This window comes from Scardinius erythrophthalmus, assembly GCF_964197995.2.
Source record: "Scardinius erythrophthalmus genome assembly, chromosome: 3".
Lineage (NCBI taxonomy): Eukaryota > Metazoa > Chordata > Actinopteri > Cypriniformes > Leuciscidae > Scardinius > Scardinius erythrophthalmus.
Window position 1 is genome coordinate 32,112,026 of NC_138223.1, and position 24,835 is coordinate 32,136,860.

A 24,835-nucleotide genomic window follows, 5' to 3' on the forward strand; every position below is an offset into this window, starting at 1 on the left:
CCTTCTCTCTCTTTATTCCTCCCTCTTGCTTCTTTTCTCTGGATTTCTCTCTATATAGTCTCTCTGTTTAATGCAGGCCTAACCTTTAAGGGCTGTTTGGGTGAACTTATTTGTCACCTTCCAGGCTTCCAGTGGTAAAAGAAGGTTCAGTGCCCTGTGGTTTTATTGGGAACCTGTAATGGAGAAAAAGAGAGAAACACAGAATATTTAGAGAGAGACTACAGGAACTGGAGAAGATGGAGTGAGCAAATACACATATCCATCACAGAGAACAGTCAGTGCAATGGAACTGCTGTTGCCCCATGGGGGAAAAATGAACCCTCAGCAGCACTCATACGTTCTTCTGAGTGCAAACTACTGTTAGCCCTATGATCGATAACATGACCCTCTGACAAGCTTAAGGTGACCAGGTTTCAACAAATCAACAAATTATCTAAAAATGTAAAATTGTACAGGGAAAAAATCTGGTTTTGTGTATTTTGACCTTGGTTGATCATATACTGTCATACTACTCTAAATTACATTTCGGATGACTAATTGTAATTTAGAGTATATGACAGAGTATGTAAGGTGTAAAGAATCACTCCCTGACTCCCCAAATGATCCCTGACAAGGTCCATTCAAAACAAAATCTGAATACTGACAGTCACAACAGTGTTTTAGATTTTTTTTTGTCATGCGATTAAATTAAATCTAAAATGATTTACATTATCTAATATATCTAATGATATGAACTGAAGAGAAGATGAGGCCTTTATTGCAATGTGAGAAACACATTGAGAGAAAGACATTCGTCATATTATTTTTTTTCTAACAATGAAAATAAAGATGGAATTGAAATTGTATATTATGCTTTATAAATTCTATATTGTAATACTTAATGTGGAAGATCTACAGTACCAAATTAGGTATTATTTCACTGTGCTAGCTGTTTTAAATGCACAGTAAAAAATAAATAAAAAATCAAGGACGAACCACCAAAAACTGAGTGTCCCTGGAAAACATGAACACCTGGTCACCCTAGACTGTGGAGTATGGTCATTCCAAAACGATCACTCAGACCTTTCATTTTCTTCTCGAGTGAAGTGTCTAATTCTCAGAAATGAAGGGACTGTGCTGCACTGGCTAAGTCTCTTTCTCAAGCTCTACATGCTAACCTCTTTGTCTGCCGCCTGTTAAAAGCCCTGCTAAGTTCAACCAAACATTTTTTCTGGGATTTTTGTCCAGACAAAGACCCAATACCGGTCGGGCTTTTGAAAAGTAGGGCTGCTGCATAAAAGTGGGCGATTGTCCGGCTGCTGTATAGAGGCCCTGGTGTTCATGGCTGCTGTTATGCAGTAAGCCTGTTGTGTGAAACCGAGCAAGCCTCTAGATTAGCCGGCCCTGCGTCGATGCGGCCTTTTGTGCCCCGCCGCCTTCCGAATCCTGCAGTCGTGACCAACAAAGCGTGAAATGAGTAAATAACGCCCCTCGAAGAAAGCCCAACATTTTACACCATTGTCCACGGTCCCCTAAGCCGCTTAAAGACTTCAAATGCTTCACCACTTCTCTGTTCTTCCCCCCTTTTGAACAGTAAAATGATAATGACAGTCATTGAAATGTGTTTGTTTTTGTCTGTTTTCTGGGCTCTCATATCTAAATGCCAAATGATATGTTCCCAGAGCATGACCGCTGCGTGCATGCGAGAATGCGTGTGATTTACTAGAGTGATTTGGCACGTTTAGAAGTGAAATTAGTGTGGAAGTATAACAGAGAAGTAGAAATGTGGGGAATTGCTGATCTCGGTGGGCTAACACTGAGCATGAGCTATCGGGTTTGAACTAGAGAGAGGCCAAATAATCTGAGGCAGGAACTCCATGCCATCTGTAGCTCTTTCTCTAGCTCTCTATCTGTCATTCTGTCTCTTTGTCAAACATTAGCAGAGAGACCAAAAAGATTGCTGGGTTTGCCATGCTCGCTAGAGTAATGTAGCTGCAGCTGAAAGGAAACCTATCATGAAAATGTTGCACAGATGCTCAGATGGGTTTCTATGGTGGTCCATATGGTGGAATAACACCATTAATTTCCAACAGATACATTTTAAGAGGTTGGGAACTGGTGTCATATGTAGTCTATGTCTTAAATATACTAAGAAATAAAGGCTCTTTCACATGACTCGTGTCAAACCCACCTCTTAACACAAGGGTCATGCCCTGCTTTGACCCTCATATGAAAAGAGTCGCACCTAGCATTATAATAGTTGATTTTTATAGGATATATGGGACTATGATGTTTGCTTTCTGATTTGTTGATATGCCTTTGAGCTTGTGTCCAGGACCATCTTCATTGCCAAAAATATTATCACAATATTTTTCCCATATCAGTCGGTATCGATATTTATCACGATATTCATTTACCATTAATGGGGAAATAAATATTGTCCACATTTGTTAGACCTTGAGAATGAATGTGAACAATTAAATTCCACAGAGTAAGCTACCATTTTATTTTTTAGTAACACTTTACAATTAAGGTTTAATTTGTTAATATTAGTTAATTACATTAGTTTTAGTAACTAACAAGGAATAATACTTATACAGCATTTTGGGTTACACTTTATTTTAAGGTATCATTGTTACAGTGTAATTATATATATTTAAGTACTGCGTAATATTAAGCAACTACTTACTATAGGGTTAGGGTAGGATTAGGATTTGGTTTAGGGTTAGTTGTATGTCATTATGCATAATTTATTATTACTATGGTAAGTACATGTAACATGTAACAAGGACACTGTAAAATAAAGTGTTACCGTATTTTGTAATTTTAGTTAATGTTAATCTCAACATTTACTAATACATTTCTAAGATCAAACGTTACATCTGTTAACATTAGTTAATGCATCTTGAACATGAACATGAACATTTTTATTAACTAATATTAACAAAACATAATGAATGCTGTTAGAATGTATTGTTCAGTTTTAGTTTCTAAGTGCTTTAACTAATGTTAATAATGAGACCTTATTGTAAAGTGTTACCTAATTTTTTCTGGATTCCATACTTTTATGATTTAATACAAATTTATCATAACAAATTGTAACAATTTAATCAATCTTTAAAAATCTAATCAAATTAAAATATAACAATTTACAACAAAACATTGCGATTTTTTTTTTTTATCAAATAAGATGCTGCCCAACAGAACTGTATATATTAAAAAGGGGAAAAAAAAATATCTTTGCTGTATGATATTTAAATATATATATATATAGGTTTTAGGTTCATTGCTAAATCAAGGATCAGACTCTTTTCTGTCTTGATTCCCATGCTGGCACCCCCCATTTCATGATGTGCTTTGCGAACAGTCTGGTAATCATTGGCTGTGCTTTAAAAGGTTAAAGGCTAACAGGGTCAGAGTTGAAATTGTCTGAACTTTGAGCATCCATTACAATGGTCAATCTGTGGAGGTAACTCTGTGGCTGCTTTGAGTATTTTAATTATTTTATCTAAATCTTTTTTAAATAAATGTATTTAATTATTTTACTTTTATTATTTTATTGTGGCCTGAATGCCTCTTTCAAACACACACTCAAACACAAACACACTTGTGAGCACACAGTGCAATTTGTGCTCATTAGCACTAATTACAGTGTCAAGATGTAATGAGAGGCTGAACACTTTCACAATCAGTGCAGTTTAAAAAGATCCATCTCTCCGTACACTATAAACACAATTAGCACTAAACTAACTTGGCTCCCTGACTTTTACCCCAAGTTTTTGTACCCTAACTTTATCTTTAGTTTCCTTTCCGTGGGGCATTTGGAAGGGGGTGGAGTGGGGAATCCAGCTTTTGAGCGGAAATGTAATGGTTTTTCTGCTTCCCTCTCCCACAATCGATTTCGCCACGCCGGGCAGGAAATGATGTTGGCACACCACAAATACCCTGCAGATGACGGGAGATTTGATGCTAATAATTTGTTGGCGGAGAGAGTCATGCGGGCCGCTCACTGATGGAGATTGAGATGCGTTTGTCAGCAGACAGTCGGAGGTGAGCGAGAGAGGGGCGGACCGCAAGTTTTCCAAGGCGGGAAAAATGATTAGCGAATGTTATGTGGCAGATAATAGACAAGAGAATGAATATTTTATTTGGCCAGAGCTTCTGACGAGAGCAATTTGCATGTCAGGAGGTGACAGGCACGGTACAGCTGAATGACAGCTCTATCGTCTGCACTGCGCTAAGACATTACCCTCAGATATTGTCTGTTATGAGACACTCACACCCTTACGTAGCACCACTTCACACTCTTTCATTGCAGTTTTCGCTTAGGAGATGTGTGTCTGTGTTTATGTGTATACAGGTGTGTGTGTGTGTGTGTGTGTGTGTGTGTGTGTGTGTGTGTGTGTGTGTGTGTGTGTGTGTGTGTGTGTGTGTGTGTGTGTGTGTGTGTGTGTGTGTGTGTGTGTGTGTGTGTGCCCACGTTATCTGATGAGTTTGTGTTTAGCTTTTCACCCCCTGCAGTTATGTCTATAATATATATATATTGCAGTATATATGTATATATAATGTATATATATAATGTATATATACATTTTTTATTTACTTCAAATATAGTCCATAACTTGTGCAATATAAAGGGACTTTATTATGTTAGATTGATGTCAAATATTTATATTTGTGTGAGCTAACAATGACATGAACAAGAGATGTTGCCCTGTTAAATTTGCCTCAAACCAGTTGTGTGGTTTAAGTTAAGGTTAGGTTCAGGATCCAAGAAGAGTATGCGCAGCTTGGATTAGTGAAAAGTGCAACCTCATGCCAGAAAAGCCCTAGCCACGGTCAGCGGGCCGTGCTGCAGATTTAGTGTTGGAATAACACTAATCCAGGTGGTTTCCAGCAGGATAATCGGGACATGAGAACATTGCCCTGAAGAATGTTGCATTAGGCTAAGCAGAAACTGAGTGAGGAACAGAAAAGGAGAGTAACACATACACCCTCCCTGACCTTTCCTTTATGGCAGCCAATCTGGTTTGTAAACATTAATTTATTCATGAGCGTGCATCTGGCTGTTTAAACAAGAAGTGCAACCCAGCAGCAATAAAAAGGAAAGGTTGACTGAGTCAGACACAATACACACTGACAGAGAGAGTGAGATTGAAGAGACCGTATCTAATAAACATGCTCGTACACTTACGCGAGCCCGACAGGTAGTGGCTTAAGGTTATAAATTTCCCTCCATCAATCTTTATAAGCATTTTATATCACAAACCGTTAAACCCCAGTGATATTCAATAGGATGCAATTGAAAAGCAATTCATGAAATGTTGACTGACTGTGGGCGCAACAAACAATGTGATGCAGCATCAGTTTTCCAGTGAACTCTGATAGAATGAGGCAGAGAGAAGTACAAAAGACGACAAACTACCAGCAGCTTAAATCATTTAACCACTCTTGAAAAATTACAATCTCGTAACTGCCATTGATTTCAGTCTGTTTATGATTAACTGCCATTGGATACACACATATTGATTATTGGATCTAAAAACAAGCTGCAAGAACAGTGTGTTTGTTTAGGGCTGTTCATGTTTTCTGTTTGTTAGCCTGTTCAGTATTGACGGTGCAAGTAGGAGGCATTCATTGCGGCAGTGTCACTTTAAGACCCAGGGAGACAGAATGATGTAATGCCAGTATATTTGCCCTCGCTGGAGACTGTCATCGGTCTCTGGGCCGAAAGCCCGTTTCAAATAAATCTGCAGGTCACATTAGGCTACAAATCAAGCCAAACTACAAATCGGCATGTCTTGTAGCCCAAGTTTTACCCTAAGCGCCGTAGCACCTCCCAGCTTCGCCGAAATTGAATAATGAATATTTTCCTCATCGTTGTTTTGTGCTCGGAGGACGAAGCTGGCTGTATTTTTTGCCGAGCTTGTCCAGTGCGTGATGTGTTGGGTTCAGCAGGAGGTTGTGTTCACTTCCCTATGGGGCGATCGCTAGCTGCTGCCATCAGCACAACTCCTGCTTATTAAACCAGTGTTAGACATGTGGGTTCATATTCTTGGCTCTGACCCCACCCTTTCCTTTTCCATCTGCTTGGACCTTCTTATCTGCAGCCTCATTTGTCTCGCAAACCTGCTATTACCTGCAGCAGGGATGAAACTCACAGTGTGTGTGTAGGTGTAGCAGCGGTTTCATTGCACTCTGCTTCCACCACATGGACTATTTAGCATTGCCCTCGCAGTGTACCTTGATACACCCTCCCTTCCACCTGCATGCGAGTGTGATTGGTCGGGCCCGGGGGGAGGCTGGGAAATCACCTGCTCCATTTAGCCAGGTTGCAGTGGCGATGGCGGGACAGGCGTCCTGCTAGCAGGTCTTTGTGCTGTGCCCGACACACTAAAACAGTGGGACTCCTGATTAGCGTGAATGGAGTTCTCCAGCATGGGCCCTGCTCTTTATGATCATGGTGATTGTTGTTATTTAGCCTTTCTGTGGGTTAGATCGGCATACTGCCGTGCTGGAAATCTTTCTGACAGCGCAACAATTATCTGTGATCTGCATGACTGCATGCACTACAGCAGAAAAGTAAAAAAAAAAAAAAAAAAAAAGAATAAATAAAATATGACCACCACCAAAAACCCCCCTTTCCAAAACCCAGTCTTGCTCTTTTTCTCAGCCTCATTTCACTCTTTCTATGCATCTCTATCCTTGCCCTTTCCTTTGCTTCTCTTTCACTTGTTGTAGCCCCTGGCCTGAGCCCGGCAGGGAGCCATTGGGCCTCTGAATGAAGTGGCTTAGCTGGGCCGGCCTCCCTCTTTCACAAGGGTCACACCAGGGAGTCTCTTCTCGTAAGGGACAGCAGCAGCTGTGTCTGCCCCCTGTCTACACCTCCCACCCCATAATCCAGCTTGTGTTGAGCTGCATGGGGTGCACGTACATTGAGATATGGAGGGATAGTTGAGGAGGGAGAAAAGAAGAGGTAAAAGTTTTCCATAGTATTGGTGCGTGAGAGAGCACGTATCCTGGAGAGGCTGGCATATTAATATTCCGGTTCTATGAGAAAGAGCGAGCAATAGTGACAATAGATACTCGCTTTTTCTGCTCACGTCTCCATGGAGGCCTGAACTGATGCTCAGCTCTCGAAGTATCCCATCTTGCAATACAGAGACGAACAATGAAACTTTCTGCTGACTGACGTTTGTTTAATGGACAGTGCTCATCATAAAATAACGAATAAGTAGGGCTGTTACTTTAATGTGTTAATTTAATCTGGTTAATTATAAATTAACAGTGCCCTCTGACCCGTACAGAAATTGTGTAATAATTGTTTTGTGGAGCCATTCGCACAGAACACATTCTGGCGTTCATAAAATATATGAGTATAATTACTTTTAAACCTAGCAAGATGTAAGATGACTGCCAGATATATCCCATATATACTTTGATATTAGTAATATTATGAAATATATTGGTAACACCTTACAGTAAGGTCCCATTTGTTAACATTAGATAACATGAACTATGATCAGCATGCAGCATTTATTAACCTTTGTTATTGTTAACCTTTGTTAAATGTTCATTGTTTGTTTATGTTAGTTCACAGTTCATTAAGTAAGGGATAATGTATAGAGAGGCGGTCGTTATAGCGAAGAACAACCCCGACAGGCTGAACAGGAACAGGTCTTGAATCAGCCTGAAGGGGTTGTTATTCGCTATAATGACCGCCTCTCTATACATTATCCCGCTTATTACATGGCTACCTACAAAATAAATAAATAATTTGACACGAATTATTGATTTAAAAAGGAGTTTATTGATTTAAAAACGATTGTATTGCTTCCGCCAAAGAAAATAGTCCGTTCCGCGTCCATAGCAACGCGCCGTTTTTCATGGCAACGGTCTGTTATACTTCGCAGCGGTCTGTTATCAAGAAATAACAGACCGCATTCTACATTGGAATTCAGCCAAGCCATGTAATAACTAATGTTAACAAATGCAATACTCATAATTATTGATTTATAATTGTGATCAATGTGCATCATTTAATCCGTATATCAAGTAATTAGATATCGCAATCAATTGGTAGCCCTAATAATAAGCTAAAATCACGACATCTCGATCACCCAGCATCACAGGAAATGAGCAGCGGCACCATGGGAAGTCTTTTGATTTCTGTTGAGGAAAATCTCTGGCATTGAGCTCCATCTGCCATCTCAAAGAGATTTTTAAATGTTTATTGCATCATTCGAAATTACACAATATTCATATTCCTCCCCTGCCCCCAAAGACCATCCCTTTTGAAAGGGCTGCTTGGTGACAGTCCATCCCAGCATGCATGTCCTCTGCTTTTCTCTGAGTGAGGTATTTTTGCGAAATCATTACACCAGTGGGTCAGTCTGATATATGATATCATTACAAGCCCCTGTAAATACACCCTCATTTTTTTTTTTCATTCTGTGAGCAGGAGGCAAATGTAGCATATGATCAATGCTCAGTGAGAGAAAAGAGACTCTCTGAGGGAGATGCCTGTTGACTCGTAGCATGTAAGCCTTCCTTGCAATATGCATTTGCTTCATCAGAAATTTACATTCGTTCTGGGCAGGCAAAGCGGCAGTGGAAATGAGGATCCGCTTCTTCGCCCCCTGTGATACCAAATGGACAGGAAAATGTGAGCTCTGTGGTTCGATTTTTATTTTATTTTGTTTTTGTTGATTTTGTCTCTGGAGACAGGATTTGGACATCGCTTCAGTATGTGTGTCTGTCTGTGGGCGGTCATTATTTGAGAATTGTGGGGGATATTAAAAGGACAACTCAGCTGTAGTTCGGCATTGGCGTCGTTTGGCACACGCTAAGGGGCTGGGAAGTCTTTTTTCATGTAAACTAATATCAGTCGTAAGTATCAGTGACATGTAAGCCATTTCAGTCGCAATTTTTAGTGCGTAAATCGCCAACCCTCTGCAACAGCGGTTTTGATAATTGCATGTAATTGTACTTCTTAAGAAGTTCTTCTTTAAAGTTTTGTGAAGTAGTGCTTTAAAAGGCTAGCTAGCGCTGTGATGTTAATCTTAGTGTGTACCCATTAGTGCTTTGGGGCTCAAAGATATGGCTGGAAAAGAATTGAATTAAGCTTTCTAAATTTAAGCTAGCTTTCCATCAGTTTTAATGCCCTCACTCACTAATGAAGAAATGTGCAATAATTGGCGCAGGTAGCTTTTGCAAGCACCTTCTGTTGAGAATTAGCATGTCAGAGCTGGAAGCAGGTAGGAGTGAATCAACAGCCACTTTAAACAGGCATTCACTTCTCTCGCACCTCTATCTCACTTCTCTCTCCTCCTTTAGCAAGTCTGTTCACACCTGCACGAGGGCACGGGCCTAAATTACCTCCTGTCGTAGTTATAATTAACTACGGTGTCTTGTTTGATGTTTGAATAGAGTTGTCTGAAATTGACACTAATTTGCATCTAATTACGCAGAGATACTGAGGCATGTTTGCCATCTCCATCAGCATCACGAGACACAATCGTGCATTTCTAATAAGTCCTGATGGTGTGTCCCATTTCTAAACATGGTTATGGCTATTGATGGCACACTTTAAGTGAATGGGTCAGGGCTCGTGCTGTATCAATACTCTGCAAACAAAGGCCTGCTGTATAAGTCTAGTGATAACCATTCACAACATTAATTTCTCTGCATTATTGTGCAGCCCTTTTAAATACAGTTCAGTTATATTCAACACCTACTGTTCTGCTGAGTAAAGCACCGTGATCAGTTCAAGGATATTTTTTTATTAACATTAAGGAATATTAAGAATCCGAAGTCCATTAAATTTTCGACAATGTCCTCTGAGTGGTTAGAAAATCAATAGCCATTATGCCTTGTTACATGTCATCTGATTCATCTACAGGTTTGGCAGTAACGATATCTGTATTTACCGGTGAAACACTGCACTAATAGACTGTCACACCACATTACAGAAGGCTTTAATTTAATCTGCGCAGGTGTGGGTGTATGTAAGTATTTTATGACCCTTTTTGTGCCCAGATTATTTTAAGAATCAATTAAACAACTCATTTACTTCCAGATTGATATGAAGCAGATTTTGCATTGTTGTCTAAAGGCAGGGATTGTGTTTTTGGCCAGGCCTCTGTGAAGACCACGCACCGATGCCACCGCAGCCATGGCGCAAGCAGCTGCTGCTTGGCTGTTGGTTGCTGAGCCATCTGTGACTCTCCTACTAGCGGCATATTAATCTACGGCACTAAACTAGCCTGCCCTTCGAGGGAATTAAAACAAAAATTCTATCTGCCCTCTAGATAAATCGTACATCACAGCATGAGTGTGTAAGCTTGCGACATATATCGAACCTTTCTCAGGCACTAAAAGCCGGCTTCCTATTATTGGTTTATGAAAAATGAATTAGTATTGGAGAATTCAGCATTTCGCCAGTAATCTCTTTGCCACAGCCCTCCTCAAGCCCAAAGTCACTTGACCCCACATGACCTCCAAGGTCACGCCCTGTCTTACATTTGGCTTTCGGGCCTGTCAGCATAGAGTCGGGTCTGGAAACAAAGTGACATGTCCTCTGATTGATGCTGACCTCTTATTGAACTCGCACCCCACGAAGACCACTGTCCACAGGGGACGGCTGTGGGGTTTTGACCACCAATACCTATCAAAGTCACACTCAGCATACACTTTGCTTTTTTTTTTGGTGTTTGTTTTTAAATAGAGCACGCCGTAGCTGCCTTGTCAGAGGACACAACTAGTTTTTTGTTTTTGTTTTTAGGATGGGGGGGGGGGGGGGTTGGGTAGGGTACAGCCTACTGATCAGGCTTGGGCCAGGGGGGCTGGGGAATTTGGGTAACACTTCTGCCAGGCCATAAATAAGTATCAAGTATAATATCTGTGTCTGTGTATATTAAGAAAAGAAAGACAAAAAAGAGACAGCGAAACCCAGAAGACACAGAGAGATGAGTTGCAACTGTAGGAGAAAGTTCAAACAGCATGCGTGCATTTGGCTTGTTTGCGCTGTGGCTTAAGAGCGCTGGCGGGGTGCTGTATTCACCGGGGGCTGCTGGGACTGGCACGTTGTGAGCAAACAGTCCTCTTTTTTTCATGGTGTGCTCTGTGGGGGCATCAGTGGGAATATAAGAATGAGGCAGAGAGAGTGAAAAAGAAAGAGAATGTAATAGAGGAAGGTCCCGCTGTACATTTGTGACCCACATTTGCATACACACCTGTCGTCGTCCCTCGACGAATCCCCATCAGCTGTCAGTCATTCTCCAGTTCTCCTCATCGGCCGTGTCAATCTCCCCCCCTCCGCAGCTACGAAACACTGTCACCGTGGAGTGGACTGTTTACCTCATTACACTACCTTCTCGGAGATGGTAAATAGCTGGCATAGCAGGAAGACAGTCAAATAAGCAAGCAAATAGGAATAAAAATTGAATGTTAAGTGCAGTACCTGGGGACACTAGAGAGGAGAAGACACCCCGGGCGGATTAGCGGACGGTAGGATCTGTTTCTCCGTGATGGCAGGCCGTCACACTTCACTGACTGATGGATATACTCGTCCGCTCTCTGAAACTATGCTTAATTTGCAACTTAATGATGCGGCGGCGAGCTCCACAAACCAGCGCGTACATAAACTCTGTACAGTGCTAAAGTGAAGCTTAGCGGGGCGTGCCTGTATTCAACAGTGTTTTTCACAACTCATTTACTTCCAGATTGATATGAAGCAAATTTTGCATTGTTGTCTAAAGTCAGGGATTGTGTTTTTGGCCAGGCCTGAACACAACACAACTGTGTGAAGGCATTTATGGTAAGCAGAAACCGCACGTATGCTCTCATATGGCCGAGCAAGTTTATCCGTAGAGCTTTTTCTTTTTTATCCTCCTTCTCCCTCTCATCCCACAAACAGTGCAATCTGCATTGTAATGCGAAAGCAAGTGGAGCAGAGAGGCATGAAGAAAAAAACGTAATTTAAAAAAACACGTCATATATCACATCTACTAACAAAACCTATACACGTGTGCATGCAGAGCGATGAGAGCGTTTAGAATTAGATTACAGCGATCATTAACGAGAGCAATTGTTGAGTCACACTTTCTGTGATGTGTCGTGGCCGCTCCGAGCTCTCCACGTGCACGGCTTTAATGAGTCCTTTTTTTAAATAGGCATTGATCGCCCTCTTCATAACCCTGTGTGTATTTGCATGTATCACCAAGGTGTCTTGTTACAGATCCTTTAAGATGTAAAGATGAGGTATAATCTGATGTAGGATCATATCACATGTGTCTGTATAAATAGACAAGTTAACAGAAAGCTAATTGTAATGACAAAGACTAACCATACTTCTAAAACTAAAAATGCATTTTTGCAATTGTATTTAAGATTCTCTCTCTCTCTCTCTCTCTCTCTCTCTCTCTCTCTCTCTCTCTCTCTCTCTCTCTCTCTCTCTCTCTCTCTCTCTCTCTCTCTCTCTCTCTCTCTCTCGCTCGCTACACTATCATTCAAAAGTTCGGGGTCAGTAGATTTTTTCCCCCTTTTATTCAACAAGTATGCATTAAATGTATTAAAAGTGCAAAGGCATTCACAATGTTACAAAACATTTATGTTTGGAATCAATTCTGTAATTTTAACTTTATATCATCAGAGTATCCTAAAAAAAAAGTACTCAGGTTTCCACAAATGCAGGACAGCTGTTTTCAATATTGATAAGAGCATCAAATCGGAACCAGCCGAGAGTGAGGTGTTGGGGTGGCAGAGGGATGCTGGAAAACTGTGGGAAAGAAGTGAGAGACGGCTATATATTTAGGCTTCCTCTCGTTCCATTTGGTTTGATTATCTAAACATGTTTCTCCTTAACTTAGTTAATAAACTTTATGTAAAACAAGTGCATTTGGTTCTTTCAGACTGCACATTTATACACATAGAACATTGATAATTAATTTGGTAAGATAAATGGCAGAATGCCTGAGAGAATATATTTAGTGAAGGACTTTATCGCTCTTTTAAATTGGCACTTGCTTTTCAGCAAATAATAATTAGAAAGGTGAAGATTGCCACATCAATTGCCCACATTCTCACATGTCGAGTAGAGCCAACAGAACCCCGAGACACAGACGTCCAGAACAATACTTTATTTATTAATGGCCGGTGCAAAATACTTGTCAGAAAGCTAAAAAATAGTTATTCTGCATAGAAATGTAGGGGTCCACGGCCTCTCTCGGTGGAGTAGAAAAGCTAATGGCCTCTCCTGAAACATGCCCGTAGGGGGTGATCATAAAGTCATGCATTTATGCACAAATACGTTCTGTTCACACCGGACCCGCTGCCAGCCATGCTCCTAAATCAAACAAAATAGCCCTCAAACTTTCACTTGTGCTTTTTATTATGGGCCACTGGACTCTGGAAGTGTTCTTCAGTTTTCTCTTCTTGTTTTGCATGATTTCCTCGATTTGAGTCAGGAAAAGACTGAAAGTGTAATCAGTGACAATTGTTGCTGTAATAATTACAATTAGTTGCTGGGCTTTCAACATATGCACGGATAAAGGCTTTTTCGTTAACTGTAAAGCATCTTTTGTTTGAGGAAAAAATACAGGATTATTGTTTTTGTAGTTGTTACTCTGAATTGATTATGCAGATGTGTGTGTGTGTGTGTGTGTGTTTGAGGAAAAGGAGAGAGTTTATAGAAGAATAGCAGGACTGAAACTTAAGAAGGAAAGAACTGTGTCAAGGTGGGCTTTCTTGTTCCCCCTCAACAGCAGCATTAACAGCTGCAGACCCAGGGAGTCTGTGTTTGTGTTGAAGGTGTGTGTGTGTGTGTGTGTGTGTGTGTGTGTGTGTGTGTGTGTGTGTGTGTGTGTGTGTGTGTGTGTGTGTGTGTGTGTGTGTGTGTGTTCGTGTGCGCGCACATCCAGGGGGGTGACTGGAGAAAGAACAGTTCTTTTGGCTTCCAAATGGTTAATCCATCTCCGAAACCCCTCTTATTCCCTCCCACTTCTACCGCTGTCTCCACCCCCTGAGTATCGGATTGACAGAGACTCGGCCAATAGCGTGTGCCGGGACCAGCCATGCGTGACGGGGGCTCCATCGAGGACTGCAAACTTCCCAGTGCATCAGCAAGCCTCTGCGAACAGCACAGACTCCGCATGAGCGAGAGAGAGAGAGTGAGAGAGAGAGAGAGAAAAAAAGCAGCAACAGCGCAGAGTGTTAGAAACAGAGATAATCAGACCGCATGATGCTTCTTTAACCTCTCTGTGACCAACCGCGTCCGTTGAGTCAGCTGTCATCCTGCGTTTTTCATCTTTTATTTTTCTGGGGGGGGTTTTCACCTTGAGTTTTCGCTCTACAGTGGGAACACCGGGACACAGATCTTATATGTGCCGCACGCAGGTCTGGCTGCCGTGCATGTGCGAGTGTGTGTGAACGGCTGTGTGCGTGTGTGCGTGTGGAATGGGAAAAGGACGTTAAGTATTCTGTGCTGAGTCTTGATGACCCTCTACAGCCCTGGAGTGGGGGGTTCATTTTAACCCTTCAGGTCATCACTGGAGGAGCCCTGACCAAGGTAACATCTGAACACCACCCCCTTCCTCCCCCCGTCAATGCATGCTCATATATTGTACTGTTCTGCTGTCCGATTCTTGTTGCGCACACTGCTTCTCTCACACTCTTGTCTGATTTCTCTTTGTCTTTATCTTAATGGTCTAGACATGTGCTTGTGTGCTAGTTTGCGAGATCATTTAGTGACTATTGAGTCTAATGTATCTAATGTTGTAGTTCTGTAATTTAAATTGTTTGAGTCCTAAAATCAGTCAGCTATTTTGAATTAGACAGAAATACTAAGACACACACTCCAAAGCTTTATTTTGTCATCACTGCTTTTATTATGATTTTTTTTATAACACTATTTGCATTCAAAATGAATTGTCTAAAAAATAATAGGATGCTACAAGGCAGTGCGTCATTTCTTAAAATCACGTCCTCTGTGAGCCGCCTTGATCACGATGCTTCTGAACACACTCTCAATTAGCCGATTCGTTTACATGCCCTTTTACTCATATTTTCCCTCTCAGTTAATTTTGATTAGCTTCGAGGGGGACAGACAGGGAGCGGAGGCTTGTGTGACTGCTGCGTGCCGCCGCTCCACAATAGACATTTACAGTGCTGCTAATTGGAAACAGCTTCAGCGTGGAATTTCTTGCACGCTCTGCTACCTTTTCAATTGAACCACTCGCGCTGTCCGCTCGCCCGGCCCGCTTGATGGATGGCGATAGATATGATATCCGCACCCTTCTGAAAAGTGTAATTACAGGTTTTGGTCAGAAAAGCCTTTGATCGATGTGCGGATATGTGAAGGATAGTCATTAAGTTAACACTCTTGAGAGTCTCACCACTTTTTGTTATCTCCTTGTTTGTTTTTCCATTGTATGTGGAAGTGAGTTGCAAATGTGTGTGCGAGAGTGTGTTTCCTTGCACATTCATCTGCTGTGGCTTAAGTTCTCCTGCACTTTTCAGAACGTCAAGTGATTTTTGAGTTGTGGAGCTCCACACGTAAAAGCGAAATGAAGAGGAAAAAGTGGTCCGCTGTGTGTATCAAATGCAACGCAGAGCCTCTGACCCCAACGCCATGAGGAATAAGCTGTCAGATTGGCTATTGAGTCGGAGGCCATGTGCGGAGGTGTTTAATGTCCCTTTTGCAGCAGGCGTTAGTGTATGGTTCCACTTTAAACCCTGTATCAGGCTCACATTTGATTTATGATCATGCTCGTCTCCTCTGATTCCAAACAGAAAACTGATTTGGGAGCAAAAGGAAACGGATGGTTTGATTATTATTTTTTTCTTCTTCTTTTTTCATGGGAGAAACATAACAAAAGAAATGGAAAAAGCCATCTCCTCTTTCTGTACCCCCACCCTCACTTCATACTCCCGTGTCTCCCTATTTCTCTCTCTGTCTCTTACAAATGGGGTGAGATCTCCTAGCAACCAGAGCTCTTTTTTTTTTTTTTTTTGCCTTGTGTGATATATGTTCAATGTGTGCAGTAATCTTGCTGATGGAGTGCATTACTGGAGATGGTGCTATTACTCAAAGAATAAAAGTTTAAATTACCTTTGATACCAGCCAGTAATATAGGCTGATTTACTGTGCTGTAAAACGAGTCAGGTCACATTTTCTTATCCATATATTTTTTTGTTTTATTATTTTTTATTACGTGATGATGATGGAGGGTGTTTTGGACGTCCTAGGTGGGAAGCGGATCGGGTCATTGGGAGCCTGTTTGAGCGGGCGCGTGTCTCTCGGTTGCTCTTTTAAACATTACCAAGCCTCATATTTAATTCATGCAGGGAAAAATTGGTTTGGGTTGAGGCTGCGCATGTGGCGCTTCTAATGGAAAAGCGAAAAAGTGAGAGAAAATTTTGCAGTTCACGTCTCCGCCCTCCGTCTACCTTTCGGCCTTCTTTCAGATTTCTTCAGAAATATGTTTCTCTCATTAATAATTGGTGGGGTGGGGGTGGGGGGATCTGAATGAAACTGAAATGAATTGCAACATGTGGGATATACAGAATCGGACGGAGTGATTGACATTTTTTGTAACAGCTACTCTTTCATTAGTAAAGCGCCCCATTCTATTTCTTTTTTTTTCTTTTGTCTCTTAACTATTAGAGCTATCAGTTTGATTTTATTATCATTTTCTTTTTGCTTATTTTGAGTAGAGTATTGAGAGCAAGATTGAATAAAAGATTTCGAGATACCCTGCCACAGAGAAAGATACACAGCGTCAATTACAAAGAGAGTGACTGAGACGTATAGATTAAGATAAATGAAGAGCAACAAGAATAGAGGTAGAGATGAGGTGTGTGTGGAATAAGCGAGTCTTATCTCGATGGGTGTCCAGATGGGTAGGATCTCCGTTCTGCTGTCTCAAAGGAGAAACATCTAGAAGAAGTCAGGCCCACGGCTGGACAGCAGAAAGGTTGATGCACTAACCACTGTAAACCCGGATAACATCCCAGACGCTATTGATCTGTTTTATTTTCTCATCACAACCCTTGTTTTATCACAGCCAACCACTCTGATAACAGAGACAAATCCTACGCACATACACACACACACACACACACACACACACACACACTTAAACAAGCTGAATTTGGTTTGTGGAAGTTTTGGAATTATTAATGTGGCAATCTTCACCTTCATATTTATTATTTACTGAAATCTAAACGCAATCACGCTCACTGACAAATCCATAGCAACTACAGGAGACAACGTCCTCAAATATTCTTTAGCTCGGTGCTCAAACAAGTTCTCTGAGCTGTAGGTTATATATATATATATATATATATATATATATATATATATATATATTTGAACTTTTATTAAGTTTTAAATTATTATTTTATTTTAATTAAAAATACCCTCTTTACAGGAAAATGTATATTTAGCAACTGTAACAACCAATATGTATTTAAAAATCCTAAATAAAATAAAAAATATATAATTTAAACTAATTTTAGTTTAGGATGGTCATTTTATTTTATATATTTTTGTATGTTTTGTGTGTTTCTGTTATATAATAAGTTACTCAATATTCCTAGGGTAATAATATGGCTTTGAAGAATATTTTTCCATTTGATTCAAAGTCTTACTATATTTAGAATCAAACGTTCTGTAAATTTGAACAAGTATTCGGTTAAATATCTTCAGGAATATCAGAGGAGATCTTATGGCGCTTCTAACCCTTTTTTATTTATTTTTTATTGTTTTCCTAATTAAATCATCATGACTATATTTTTTGGGGAAACACACACACACACACAGAGAGAGAGAGATTAGATGTGTACAGGGTATATAAATTCACACAGATTTAACATTGAGAAAAAAAATCTGTATATTCAATTTGAACTTCTCTAAAATAATAATGACATTAATTATAAAATGGGTAAATAATAAATAAAATAAAGGTTAAAGAAATAAACAGATTATATAAAGATAAATTTTGGTCCAATGCAGATCAGCTCTTGCTCACCACTTAACATAAATACTATAACAATTATTTAATGGCACTTGATATTATTTGTAGTATTTATTAGCAGTAGTACAATTCTATAAATATTTATTGTTTTTAAAGATGCAGAAGCACTGAAAAACAGGTGTTTTCTATTTTAGTTTTCCTTACGCTGTCCGCGATGGACTGCTGGTGTGTGTGTGAGACTCCGGTGTGCCGGGTACTGGACTATGACAGAGTGATCAGCTTAGTGAGGAAGAGATGCTTCTAGGTTGCCGGTAATGGCTGCTGAGGGAGAACGAGAAAGGCGATTCGTCAGCGCTGAATGAGGGGTCAGAGAGGTCAGGGTCCGGAGACACAGCTATTTGCAACAAATGCTTGTATGCACACACACACACACACACAACTATATTAATCCAATTGTCAGTAACAAACAAGCTTGACTGCTGCAGTGCCAAAACAAGGATTTATGCTATTTCAAACTTTTTAACCTTCACATAGCGAAAGATAGTAAGAATGGCTGTGTATATAATTTTTTTCCTATTGATTTCTCCCCTGTTGGGAAACGAAGGTGGGTTTGTTCATCTCTGTGGGAGTTATCTGTTGTAGTTTATCTCTGTCGGTTTATATTTACTTTCAGCGCACAGAACTGCATGTGTGTATTTTTACTGTACAGTATCAGCCAGCAATGACGTTTTTTTTTTTTTTTTTTTTACCAGTTTTGTTTAGATTGGCTCCATATTGGGCTTTTTTTTATTGGAAATATTCATAATATATCTGCTATTTTCTATAGGACCTGTAATATATGTGCAAATCCGGGCTCTGCTGATGCCCCACAGTGGCGGATGGCACAGTAATGTGGAGTACCACAAATTGGTTTATTACCGGGGAGACGGCGGGAGGAAAATCTCTTTGTCAGCAATTCGACACCTCCGTTGGTTTCAGCAGGTGACTCGGACTAACCAGATTATAGTATGTCCACTTTAGCCCCGATGTCCTTTCTCTGTCTCCTGTCTCTTGAACTCTTTCAACACATGCCACTATATCTAGTGAGTATAAAGTATTCAATGGCTCATCCACCAAGCAGCACAGTCATGTATAATGAAGCAGAGCCGCCACGAAGCGAGACAAGCAAGTGTGTTTAGAGGTTTTTGAATGTGCCTGCTGAAGGCAGTAAAACAGATTACAAACGAGATTACACTGACACGGAAGAGGAGAGACGGCATTTCATAAGCATCCAAGCTACAGTTAAACGACTGTGGCCACACATCATTGTTCTCTCCGTTCCACGCTCTCATTAAGGTGATTAAATGAGCATTACTGTCAATGGGATTCAAAGAGAACGGGCTGGGCTGATAGATGCGACCTAGAACATCATGTTGACGCTATCTAGGGCATTTCTGAAGGGGGTTTAAGGGAGAGGGGAATGTCCTTTGCTCCCCTGCGTTAGCAAATCAGAATTCGCCACGGGGGGTTGAGGTGCACTCAGACGAGAGACCCTGTAGTAGGTAGAACGTCATAGATGGGCGGGAAACGTTACTTCTGTCCCTTACAGTCTCTTTTCACGCCAACGTCCATGATGTCAGATGTCAGAACAGAGCTCACGAACCATAATGGAAACTGAAACAAAGGTCATGAACAAACTCTGATCGTGTGTTGTGTTATAAACACTGTTTGCATGGGAACATATGAACACAGAATTTGCTTTAATGTGATGGTTTGGATAGGATAGAAAGTGTCTGGTTGTGTGTGTGTTATCTGGTCACACAAATATTAAGCAGCACAACTGTTTTCAACATTTATAATAACAAATTATTCTTGAGCAGCAAATCATATTAGAATGAGTTCTGAAAGATCATGTGACACTGATGACTGAAATAATGGCTGCTGAAAACTCAGCATTGCCATCACAGGAATAAATTAAATGTTACAATATATTTAAAAAGAAAGCAGTTATTTTAAATTGTAATAATATTTCATAAAATTACTGTTTTTGCTATTTTTATCAAATAAATGTGGCCTTGGTGAGCAAAAGAGATTTTTTTTTTTAAATTGTATCGACCCCAAACCTTTGATCAGTATATGTATGTGATTTAAGTATATTATCACAGTAGTAGCAGTTATCTTAATTCTTTCCCTTAATTACATAATATTATAAATTATGTAATTGAGGGAAAGAATTAAGTTAACTGCTACTACTATGACTATTCTTTGAAATATGTGTTCAGAGTATTCTTATGATCTTATTCTCTTTTTATGTTGGATGGGATGCCAAGAGTAGAACCATTTTGTGGAAAGATGATGAAAAGGTCTAAATCCATAATGATATTGCATCAGGCAGCAAGACAGGAAACTAACCTTAAGTTAGAGTATTCAACGAAGGATAAAAATAAGTGAGAAGTGTTGTGACAATAATAATGTACCACAATCACAGACATTCTTTTTTTTTTCTCAGAGGATGCCTGATTTAGCCGAAAAACAGTAGGTAATTTTCTCTGTATTTTTCACCAAGGTTTTGTCTGAGGAAAAAAGCAAACATGTTTTATCCAGATGGGATTAAAATCACAAAATGCATCTGTAAAACAAAAATGTACCTGACTAATCCCGTCCGAATAGGGGATTGAGAGGTGTAATTATGCAATGCTAATATGAATTCTGGATAAAAACATGCCTATTTATTAAACTTTTATTAACAATGGTGTATTTTTAGTAACACTTGTTTTATTAAAGTGTCTGGTCTTTCTCCCTCGTTCACTCTCCCTTTGTGCGTGTTTGTCCTTGTTGTAGGTTGAAAAAGTCGTTTTGATAGTTTATGTGTGACAGTGAGCCAGTGGAACTGTAGTTAGTGCTGTCCCTCCCTCACTACCAGCAGCTATATAAATCAAACTCTCTCTCTCAGTCTTTTTCTTCCTCTCTCTCTCTCTCTCTCTCTCTCTCTCTCTCTCTCTTTCTCTCTTTCATCTTTTGTAGTAACATAATGCTGCGCTGACCTTTTTTATGTAGCTGGGTATTTATTGTTTGTTCGAACCTCAGTCAGCTCAGTTGGCTGGCAAAAAGGCATTGAAGCAGCAATTTTCTTAGCTGCATTTTTTATTTATTTTTAAAATCTTCTCCCCTTTCTTCCCTTCTCAAAGTGTTTTTATTTGGAATATCATTTTACAAAACAGAACCAATTGTAACGCCTAATATTGTGGCATATTTGATGTAATTATTGCAGCTCATTGGCTGCAGTATATGCAGCTATCTAAACACTGGTTATTTAGTTCTGACCACCATATAATTATGTTGCAGCAATTTACTTGATACAATGGAGAAAGATAAAACCAATATCAGAGTGATTGGATTTTCAGAAAACAAAAGTCATTGCCTTTGGCCATTTTAGTCTCAGATGCCCGTTCTCTCTCTGCTCTGTGTGTGTGTGTGTACACACATACAGAGTATCTTTCTCACTCTCTTTTTCTTTCTTGCCATTTGAATTCAGCTGGGCACTCCTGCTGGTCCAATGCTGAAAAAGAGGGTCTTTTGATAGCCCTAGAAAAAGACAACTTAACTATTTTCCCCTTCATTAAAGAAAGCAACCTCCATTTTAAAAGGGAAGCAAAATATGGGTGGTAATGTTCTCCCATGTGGTTACCTCAACTGGTCAGCACATTTTGAGGTTTGTTTCACTTTGTTTACTAATGTTGTTTGTCAGTGAGGATGAAAGTTTCTTACTGCTGCTGATGCATACAATATCACCTCCATTTATCCCACCGGCCTATAACAGATAATTAGACTGATGTCGGGTTCAACTAACCCTTATCAGACACTTTTCTTAGGGGGCCTTTACATAACACACATTATAAACCGTTAGACAGTGTTTTGACATGCAACACTTGTTCTGCTCAAATACAGTGTAGTGCAAGACATACTAGTGTTTTAAAGGAGATGAATTTTTTTTATAATAAATTTCATAAATTACGTTCTTATAATGTAATACAAATGTTTATATAAAATGTATACACTGCATTTATTATTATTATTATTATTATTATATGTTTTACTGCTTAAAAGTTTTGGGTCAGTAAGATAAATCACTTATGCTCACCAAGGCTACATTGATTTGATGAAAAAATCCATAAAAAGAGTAATATTGTTAAATATGATTACAGTTTTAAATGACGGTTTTCTATTTTAATATATTTGAAAATGTAATTTATTCCTGTGATGACAAAGTTGAATATTCATTACTCCAGTCTTCAGTGTCACATGATCCTTCAGAAATCATTCTAATATGCTGATTGGGTGCTCAAATATTTTATTATTATTATTATTATCACAGTTGAAAATGGGGTCACACTTTAGATGAGGGTCCAATTCTCACTATTAACTAATTATTAACTATGACTTTTGCCTCAATAAACTGCTTACTAATAGTTAATAAAGTAGTTGTTAAGTTTAGATATTGGTTAGGATTAAGATATGTAGAATATGGTCATGCAGAATAAGGCGTTAATATGTGCTTTAGAAGTACTAATAAACAGCCAATATCCTAGTAATATGCATGCTAATAGGCAACTAAATAAGAGTGAGAATTGGACCCTAAACTAAAGTTTTACCAAAAATGGTTCTGCTGCTTGATAGAGGATTATTTGATGCATTAAAAAAGGGGCTTTATTATAAATGTCTTTACTGTATCTTTTGTTTAATGCATTCATATACATATAATCTGGATTGACTTCAGTAACCTAGTAGTTTGTTGTTGAATGAATGATGTCATTCAAGTAGGTGAGATGATGCAGAAATTGGCTGTTATCTGTTATCTTGTTTCTGAGCTCTGTGGGAGACCAAAAAATGAGGATGATGTCATTTCATGACATTTCTAGTCATGCTGGGCAAGAAATAATAACGATTTAGAAGAGCAGGGAGCAATCTGCAATGCTTACCATTTACAATTACAGTAATTGAGAATGAAACATGATTTCATGAATCTAAAAAGATAGTCTTTCAAGTTGTTTTTCCAAGAGAATGTTGAGGCTAAAGCAGCAGCAGAACTGGATTTAATGGCTGCACTTGTTCCTTCTAAAATAGATTCATTACAGCGTAATTCATTACAGAAAATGAAAGCAAACAAACATAAGAGCATTTGGCTAGAATGAACATCACAACCCCATTGGGTTGACGTGTCCACAACATGCTGCACACAGCTTTACCGCACAGGGTGCGGCAGAAAGTGTAGCCAAAAGTTTTCGCCCACACTACCCTACAGAGACAACCGCTGAATATTATCATAAACCCTCAATAGGACTGAACACTGCATTTAACTAAATCTCCCTTTCCACATGATGAGCAACTAACCCTAACTCTAAGACTATTACACATTCACACTCAAATACACACGCATCCCCAAAATGCCTTTGCCTTTGTGGGGTGAGTAGCTGTTTTTTCCCCTTTCCAACAGCATGACGTTATTCTTGAAGTTATTATTCTTGAAGATATTCATGTTTCTAAAGTAGCCTGGCATTTGGAGACAGTTGTTGGTGAGAAAAGAGGAGTGTGTATATGAGGTTTAAATCACAAATGTGTGGACACACTGTTTCCTTCTGCATCATTAAGGGCAAATATTCTGCTAGGAATTAAATTTAGACGAGCAATTAAGCAGTGTATTTCAACCTTAGAAATGGGGTGGCAAGATCCCGGTATGAGTAAGTGAATGTCATGATAATGGTATATAATTTTACATATTTTTCATCGAAGAGAAAAAAGAAAATATATGTATATAATGTACATTTTAGATAATCTAGTTAATTCAATTCTTTAAAAAGAATGGAAGATTTTAAATTATTTTCTGTTTTAATGTGAAACTTCAATGTGAACAGAAAAAGACAGACAGATCACAAACTATTGCTATTATTAAAATATGCATGTTAATGCACAGCAAAGGCTTATCTAGAGACCAACTGACCTTCTCAAGGTTGTTTGTTTCAATACATCTTCTTTTAGTCAGCAAATTATCTCTAAGGAAGAGGCATTCATTATAAATAGCTTGCAGGAGCGTAAAAAATGTGTATACTCTTTAGACCACATTAATTACTGCAAGTCCGAATGCAGAGCTGACCGGTCCACCCTTAAACTGTGTCCAATGGTTTCATATGGTTGTAACTTGGTGCTGTACCTTTTTTAATGTTTTAATGATTTCCATGTTGTGTCCTGTTAATTATCTCCCTTAGTCCTCAAACGTGCATTGCGTTCCACTGATGCTGACAAATCACCATACTAGAATACTCTAACTAACACTTCTTTTTAACGGCGCCATTACACCACTGAATCTACAGTGTGAAACCCACTGTGACCAGTGTAGTCAGATTTCCAAACAAAAGGCTCTTCTGAGCCTGCTATTTTTTATAAATAACTATAGATGTATTTTTTTAAATTCACAGTAATTCAATAACTGAATGAATGTGACACATTTTCTGAACCACAAGTTATTACTTTTGTCAAGAGCTGTTATGTTATATGTTGTGTTGTGTTGTGTTGTGTTGTTGTGTTTCGTAGGGTTCATGGGAATTACATCAGTGTATTAATGATACTGGTTGTCAATTTGACAGATAGATAAACATAAATAGTTTTGCTGCAATCAGTGTACGTTTATCCAAATGAATGCATGAAATGTGTTATTATTTTGCTTGTTTAATATTTTTATTTTATATTAACTAAGAGCATACGAGATTATTGCATTAATGCTGCCTCTAAAAAGTCTATGAAAAGTGATGAAAGCGCTTGTATTATATTTCACTTATTTTTAATTTGTTAAATCTGTTCTGCTGAAATCTGAAATGATCTCTTCATTTGACAACAAACAGCTGAGT

The 24,835-nt window shown here is 39.3% G+C and overlaps 1 protein-coding gene across 3 annotated transcripts in view; it reads left to right on the forward strand.

Moving 5' to 3' along the window:
• Nucleotides 1-24,835, forward strand: part of tenm3 (teneurin transmembrane protein 3) — a 271,342-nt gene that overhangs the window by 97,985 nt on the left and 148,522 nt on the right. The window contains exon 1 of one of the 3 annotated variants that reach the window (XM_081360458.1): nt 14,409-14,545. The exons of the other annotated variants lie outside the window; for them this stretch is intronic. The gene's annotated coding sequence lies outside the window, so the exon portion shown is untranslated. Of the gene's footprint in view, nt 1-14,408; nt 14,546-24,835 lie in introns of those variants that run through there. 3 annotated transcript variants of the gene reach the window in all.